The sequence below is a fragment of the Triticum dicoccoides genome, chromosome 5A (genome assembly GCF_002162155.2).
Source record: "Triticum dicoccoides isolate Atlit2015 ecotype Zavitan chromosome 5A, WEW_v2.0, whole genome shotgun sequence".
Lineage (NCBI taxonomy): Eukaryota > Viridiplantae > Streptophyta > Magnoliopsida > Poales > Poaceae > Triticum > Triticum dicoccoides.
In genome coordinates, this window is record NC_041388.1 from 572,458,155 (window position 1) to 572,466,441 (window position 8,287).

Here is an 8,287-nt window from a genome sequence, read left to right on the forward strand (position 1 = left end):
TGTTTTGATGTTTTGGAGGGGGGGGGTGTGGGGGTATTTATATAGGTGAGGGGAGGGGGTTTCTTGGGGTAGGGGACAAGAAATAGAGTAGGAAAAGGAAAACGAAACAAAGGAAAAGAGGCAAGGGGCGCCGGCCTAGAGTCCTTCTAGGACTCGGCCTAGAGGCGAGGCGGCGGCTGGCGCCTGGCGCCTGGCGCTGGCGCACGCGCGCAGCTGGGGAGGCGGCCGGCTGGCGGGGCCTTTGGCCCGGCTGGCCTGGTCCTTTTTTTTAACGGTTACGCGCGCAGAAAAACAAAAGAAAAACTATCAAAACGAACTCCAAAACTCCTAAAGTAAATTTTCCCCGACTCCTAAAAATGAGTCGAACAAAATGAACTTTACTCCGGGCCTAAAATGCAATTTTTGAAAACGCGCATTTTTCCCTATCCAAATAAAAAGCAAACAAAACTCCGGCAAAACCAAAATTTGATCTATTTATTAAATCTTCATTTTTCCTCAATTTTTGGGAAAGTCATATTATTCCCTCTCTTATATTTTCGATATCGGAAAATTAATTGAAGATGAAATAAAATAAATCAAATGATCCTCTTTTCACAATTTGAGAAAACTCAAATATGAAAATAACGAAATCTCCAACTCTCTCCGAGGGTCCTTGAGTTGCGTGAAATTTCTAGGATCGACCAAAATGCAAGAAAAATATGATATGCATGATGATCTATGTATAACATTCCAAATTGAAAATTTGGGATGTTACAAACCTACCCCCCTTAAGATGAATCTCGCCCTCGAGATTCGGGTTGGCTAGAAAATAGGTGAGGGTGGTCCTTGAGCAAATCTTCTTCTCTTTCCCAGGTGGCTTCATCCTCTGAGTGGTGGTTCCACTGAACTTTGCAAAACTTGATAACCTTGCTGCGAGTAACTCTGCTGGCATAATCAAGAATCTTGACTAGCTTCTCCTCATACGTTAAGTCGTCCTTCAACTGAATCGCTTCGAGTGGCACGACATCTCTTAGCGGTACCTCCGCCATCTCGGCGTGACATTTCTTCAGCTGAGAAACATGGAATACATCATGAACTCCTGACAGTCCCTCTGGTAATTCCAACTTATAAGCGACTTCTCCCATACGTTGCAAGATCTTGTACGGTCCAACAAAACGCGGTGCTAACTTTCCCTTAACTCCAAAGCGCTTAACTCCTCGAAGTGGGGATACTCGGAGATAAACTCTGTCTCCGGTTTCGTAAACTGTCTCCTTGCATTTAGAATCTGCGTAGGTCTTCTGCCTGGACTGGGCTACCTTGAGCCTATCGCGAATCAACTTAACTTTCCGTTCAGACTCCTTAATCAAATCTGGTCCAAAGAATTGACGGTCTCCAACTTCGTCCCATGACAACGGTGTCCTGCACCTCCTTCCGTATAAAGCTTCGAAAGGTGCCATCTTCAAACTGGTTTGGTAACTGTTGTTATAAGAAAACTCCGCATACGGCAAGTTATCGTCCCAACTAGATCCATAATCTAGTGCACAAGCTCTCAGCATATCCTCCAAAATCGGATTGACTCTCTCGGTCTGTCCATCTGTCTGCGGATGAAAAGCTGTGCTGAACTCTAGTCTGGTTCCTAAAGTTTCATGCAACTGATTCCAAAACTTTGAGGTAAATTGGGTTCCTCTATCTGATACGATACTCCTGGGAACTCCATGCAAACAAATGATCCTAGTCATGTATATCTTTGCCAACTTAGCACTGGTGTAAGTGGTCTTAACTGGGATAAAATGTGCTACCTTTGTCAAACGATCAACTACTACCCATATCGAATCGTAGCCTGCCTTTGTCCTGGGTAGTCCCATGATAAAATCCATGCCTATCTTATCCCACTTCCATTCGGGTATCGGCAATGGTTGTAACAATCCTGCTGGCTTCTGATGCTCTGCCTTTACTCTCTGACATACGTCACAAACTGCTACATATGCTGCAATATCCTTCTTCATTCCGGTCCACCAGAATGTTTCCTTCAAATCCAAATACATCTTGGTATTCCCTGGGTGAATCGAATATGGTGAATCGTGTGCCTCGTGCAAAATCAACTTCCTGATCTCCGGGTCACTGGGCACATAAACACGGTCCTCAAACCATAGGGTATCGTGCTCATCCTCACGAAATCCCTTTGCTTTTCCTTTGCTCAATTTCTCTTTTATAGCAGCAATCTCCTTGTCAGATTTCTGAGCTTTTCTGATTTTATCCATCAGTGTTGACTGAAGCTCCAATGTTGCTACATAGCCTCTCGGAACTATTTCCAAACATAGCTCACGAAGGTTTTCTGCTGACTCCTTGGGTATTTTCCCCGTCACTAGGGTTTTGACATGGCTCTTACGGCTCAATGCGTCAGCTACTATATTAGCTTTTCCGGGATGGTAATGCAATCTCATGTCATAATCCTTGATGAGCTTCAACCATCTCCTTTGTCTGAGGTTCAACTCCTTCTGCGTGAAAATGTACTTCAAACTCTTATGATCCGTGTACACCTCACAATGATTTCCAATAAGGAAATGTCTCCATGTTTTCAATGCATGCACTACGGCTGCTAACTCCAAATCATGCGTGGCATAATTCAACTCATGAGGCTTCAGTTGCCGTGAAGCATACGAAACAACTCTCCCTTCCTGCATAAGCACTGCTCCAAGTCCTCGACGTGAAGCGTCGCAATACACCTCATAATCTTGGTCTGATCTGGCAAAATCAATACTGGTGAGGTGACCAAACGTTTCTTCAACTCCTGGAAACTAGCCTCACACTCCTTAGTCCATTTGAACTTAGTATCCTTCTTCAACAACTCCGTCATAGGCTTCGCAATCTTTGAGAAATTCTCAATGAATCTCTAGTAGTATCCTGCGAGTCCAAGAAAACTCCGGATCTCTCCAACTGTCATTGGCGATTCCCATTCAGTTACGGTCTCAACCTTAGTGGGGTCAACTGCTATACCTTCTCCGGATATAACGTGTCCGAGGAATCCTACTTCCTTCAACCAAAACTCACATTTGCTGAATTTGGCATATAACTGATGTTCTCTTAGTTTCTCCAAAGCCAAACGCAAATGTTCCTTATGCTCCTCTTCATTCTTTGAATAAACTAGGATGTCATCAATGAACACTACGACAAACTTATCCAAAAACTCCATAAACACTTTGTTCATCAGGTTCATAAAATAGGCAGGTGCGTTAGTCAATCCAAATGACATAACGGTATACTCATACAGTCCATATCTTGTGGTGAATGCTGTCTTAGGTGTGTCCTGCTCCCGAATCTTCAATTGATGGTACCCTGATCGCAAATCGATCTTGGAAAACACTTTAGCTCCTTGCAACCAATCAAACAGATCGTTGATCATTGGCAATGGGTACTTGTTCTTGATGGTTACTTCATTCAATCCCCGATAGTCTACAACCATCCTTAATGATCCATCCTTCTTTTCCACTAGAAGTACGGGTGATCCCCAAGGTGAAGAACTTGGGCGAATGTAACCTTTATCCAATAACTCCTTAATCTGATTCTTAATTTCCACCAAATCCTTTGCTGGCACCCGGTATGGTCGCTTCGATATTGGGCCTGTACCTGGCAATAACTCAATCAAAAACTCAATGTCTCTATCCGGTGGCATGCCTGGCAATTCCTCGGGAAATACATCAGGAAAATCCTTCACCACTGGTACTTCCTCTTGCACAACTCCTGTTAGGCAGTTTACTTGTGTCCTGTTTGGCACATGCCGGAATACATACTTGATCCTTCTTCCTTCTGGTGTGGTAAGCAAAATTGTCTTACTAGCACAATCGATGTTTCCTCCATACATCGACAGCCAATCCATACCTAATATCACATCCAATCCTTGAGATTCCAATACTATTAGGTCTGAGGGAAACACATAGTTACCAATCCTTAATGGTAACCGATCACACCATCGTCTAGCCATAAACTCCGCTCCTGGTGAGCTTACTAACATGGGTGTCCTAAGGGCTTGGGTTGGCAGGTTATATTTATCCACAAATCCCCTTGATATGTATGAATGCGATGCACTAGTATCAAAAAGTACGAGTGCGGTAAATGACTTAACCAGAAACTTACCGATTACTGCATCGGGCTGGTCTTCAACCTCCTCCACATTAATGTGGTTCACCTGTCCCCTATGAAAGGGTTCGGCTTCTTCCCAGAGCTTCCATTGCCATTTCCATTCTGGCCTTCGGGACATTCATTGGCATAATGTCCGGTCTTAGAACACTTGAAATAGGTGACTTGACTCAGGTCTCTCTTGGTTGGGGTCGATGGGGTGGTCCGGTTCTGGCCGTTGCTTCCTCCATTCCCATTACCATTCTTGTGGCCATTATGGTTGTGCGAACCACCTCCTCCATGGGTGTGCTGAAACTGAAATCCCGGTTTAGGGGCAAAACGGGGCTTCTGCTGGGCTCCAGAGTTATACTTCCCCTGTCCATACTTTCTCTTACGGTTCTCAATCTGCTGTTGCTTCCCTTCAATCATGATGGCACGATCTACCAACTCCTGGTAGTTGTTGAAACTCGCTACCATCAACTTCATGCTTAGTTCATCATTCAGTCCTTCCAGAAACTTCTCCTGCTTAGCTGCATCCTTAGCAATGTCATCTGGGGCATAACGTGCTAACTTGCTGAAATCGTCAACGTACTGGCCAACTGTCCTTCCTCCTTGGCGTAAGTTGCGAAACTCATGCTTCTTCATGGCCATAGCTCCTGCTGAAACATGGGCAGTGCGGAAAGCTTGCTGAAACTGATCCCATGTGACAGTGTCAACTGGGTAAGTGGCTGTGAAATTCTCCCACCATGCTGCCGCGGGTCCGTCAAGCTGGTGAGCGGCAAACTTTACTTTCTCACCATCCGTGCATCCTGTAGTGGTCAACTCCCTTCCTATCTTGCGGAGCCAATCGTCTGCTACTATCGGCTCGGTGCTACTGGAAAACACCGGCGGATTCAGCCTAAGGAAACGGGCTAAGTGGTCAACAGGTGGTGGTGGTGGTGGGTTGTTGTTGTTCTGCTAGTTCTGGACTAACATTTGCATCAATTGATTCTGTTGCTGGATCAACTGAGTGAGTTCCGGTGGGAATCCATTGTCACGTCTCGGAGGCATCTGAGGGTTTAGAAAAGACGAGAATTTAGAATAGAGTGAGGTCTAAAGGGAAAACACTACCCCAATGCACATGAGCAAATGCACACAAAATCACTTCATTCAATCAAACAAGGGCTTACAATCGGTCTAAAACTATCGCAAAAGTGCTCAAACTATAATGTTTACATGGGGGAATACTACTACTATCTAGTGGTCATATAGAAATTTGAACCGGTGGAAGACTCCATGATAGCTGCTCCAGCTTCGTCTTCAAAGTCGGGTTCACTTGGATCCGAATCGGTGTCGTCGATGATGATGTAGTTGTCCGGACATGCGACGTACTCGTCTTCCTCCTTGGATGCTAACTTCCTCTTGAGTGTTCAATCTCCTGCTTAAGATCGCCATTTTGCCTTGCTAGAGCTACGATCTCGTCCATGTAGTCCTTGCGTGTAGACTTCAGTTCTCCTTCTAGCTCGATAATCCTTGCCTTCTCATTCTTCAACTCTATCATATCATTGCACATCTGGTTCTCGTGGCGTCGAATGTGCTGGTTTAACTCCTGGATGAAAGATGCAATGGATCTATCCTTCTTGGTGCTGACTAACTCCCATTGTTCATCTCGGCGTCCGCAAATCTGGTAGATAGTGTCCTTGAGGTCTTCTTGGTAAACTTCTCCAATGCGTCCTATGGTGATATGAGCTGCCATGCTCTTTCCCAGACTCCAGGTTGGTGCATTGAAAACACTATCTATAGGCTTCGTGATTGGCGTGAATGTCCTTCTCGGAACGTGAGCTTGAATCTTCCAGCGCTCCTCTTCAGGCAGAGTGGCGTTGAAGGTTCCCGTGAAGCTTGGTAATCCAATGTTCAGGTACTTGGTGACTTCCTTCAGGTGAAATCCAAATGGTGTGCCTTCATCCGGTTGAGCGTACTTAATCTTCGCGTTCGTCATCCTAATAGAGTAGAAAAGATGAGGAGTTAGAAAATGAGAAGAGAATGGTGTTCTATGGCTTTAACTTAGTGGTCGTGTCCTACAGTCAGCGTGTGCTCTGATACCATTCTCTGTAGCGACCCGACCCAAATGGATCGTGTCCTACAGTCAGCGTGTGCTCTGATACCATTCTCTGTAGCGACCCGACCCAAATGGATCAAGTGCTCTGTGCTCAGGTATCATCCCTGGATCAGTAATGCTGACACCACACAGTACATTGAAGGGTTTATAGCAGAGTGGAAATCACACACTTATTACATCGTTGTCTCAAAGAGAACTTTTACAATAAATATGGCTTAAGGCCATCTAGTGTCGATAACAGCGGAAGACTTGGAAGATAAAATGGGTCCATCAACTCCAACGGCATCACTGAGTATAGAACCACGACCTAAAAGCACTTTACTCGTCGTCTGAAAAGTCTGCAACATGAGAAGTTGCAGCCCGAAAACGGGTCAGCACATGGAATATGCTGGCAATGTAACACATAGAGAGTAATGGAATGAAACAGCTATACTATATGCATATATGGTTGGTGGAAAGCTCTATGGCTACAGTTTTGCGTAAAGCCAGTTTTTCCCTACTGCAAAGGAATAAATTTATTTAACTATCATGGTGGTTGTTAAACATCGAGAATGGTTGACATCATTCCGATCCCAATTAGGTGAACAATTAAAACCCAACAACATTAATTAGAAGTAACATGATGAGATTCACATGATATTCAAGTACTAGATACTCAAGTTGTCCATAACCGAGGACACGGCTAATCATGATTAGTTCGTACACTCTGCAGAGGTTTGCGCACTTTTCCCCACATGACTCGATCGCCTCCGTTTGTTTTCTCGCACTACAAGGTGTTTGAGAAACGGATGACCGAGACATAGTCTTTCAGAAGCACTAGCACCTTACATGTGGGGTAGACCGTACCACCTACAACCCCTACATCTGCTAGTCCACCCCGTAAGAGTTCGCACAACTTAGTCAACTATGCCAGATCCCATAGTAGCATGTGGCTGCACACGGAAGTTTCTAGCATGAATGATCTTATGATCCCTTTGAGCCTGGGTGGCGGTCCAAAATAAAACAGGCAAGTCCTGATAGACATCAGGTGCCTCAATCCACCCAAATGTGTGTTTAAGTTGCCACCTTAGATAAACCACTAAAATTATCAACTCACATCTGTCATGGATATCACTCACCCAATCCACGTCTACTAGCATAGCATGGCATAATAAGCAAACGTAGAAGTAACTCCCAAAGGTTTCATAATAATACAGGTAATAGGTACTACCTCATCTACTTCCCATCCCACAATTTAATTAGATCCTAATCATGCAATGTGAGAGGATTGATCTAATGCAATAAAACATGGGTTGTAGAAAAGGTATGATCAAAGTGTTACTTGCCTTGCTGATGATCCGCGAGACCTAGGGTTTCGAAGTAACAGGCGGCGCAATCCGGGTGATCTATCGCAGACAAACAACAAGCACACAATAAGTACTCATCTATTGCACAGGTAAAACTCGAACAAGAGAACGAACCAGAAAGTTCAACTTAAGAACTCCGGTTGCAAAGAAAGAAAGAACCGAACAAAGAAACGGAAAACAAACGGCGAAAGAAAACAACTCGGTTCTAGCAAGTTGAAACTAGGTCAAATTTTACCGTAGCAGTCGATTAGACGGAACGGCGGTTTTGAAACGAAACTCCAAGCGCTGGAATCACGTGATTCTGATAAACGAGCGGGAAGAAAGACTAGAACGAAAATCGGATCTGATATCGCGATCGCGGAATAAATCCGATGAAAAGAAAACGAAGAACGGTTAAACGAACGGACGTTCGTTAACCTAGAAGAATCCGGTGATCACGTTCGTTAGGACGAACGGTTCGGCGAACGGTCCAAAGGCAACTAAATCGGAAAAGAAAACGAATCCGATCTAGGGTTTCGGAGAAGAAAACCGAAACGAAAAACCGATCTAGAAAACGAATCGGAAGAGAAGAAAAGAATCGGAACGATTAGAAGAAAACGATCCAAGGAAAAGAGACGCGGGGCAACCTCCGACGAGGTCTCCGGCGAGGGACTCCGGCGGCGACATACAAGGGCGGCGGCGTGGGTTAGGGGCGGCGGCGGCGGTGGTGAGGGGCGCGGGGTGGGGCGCGGCTTGGGGAGGCGCGGGG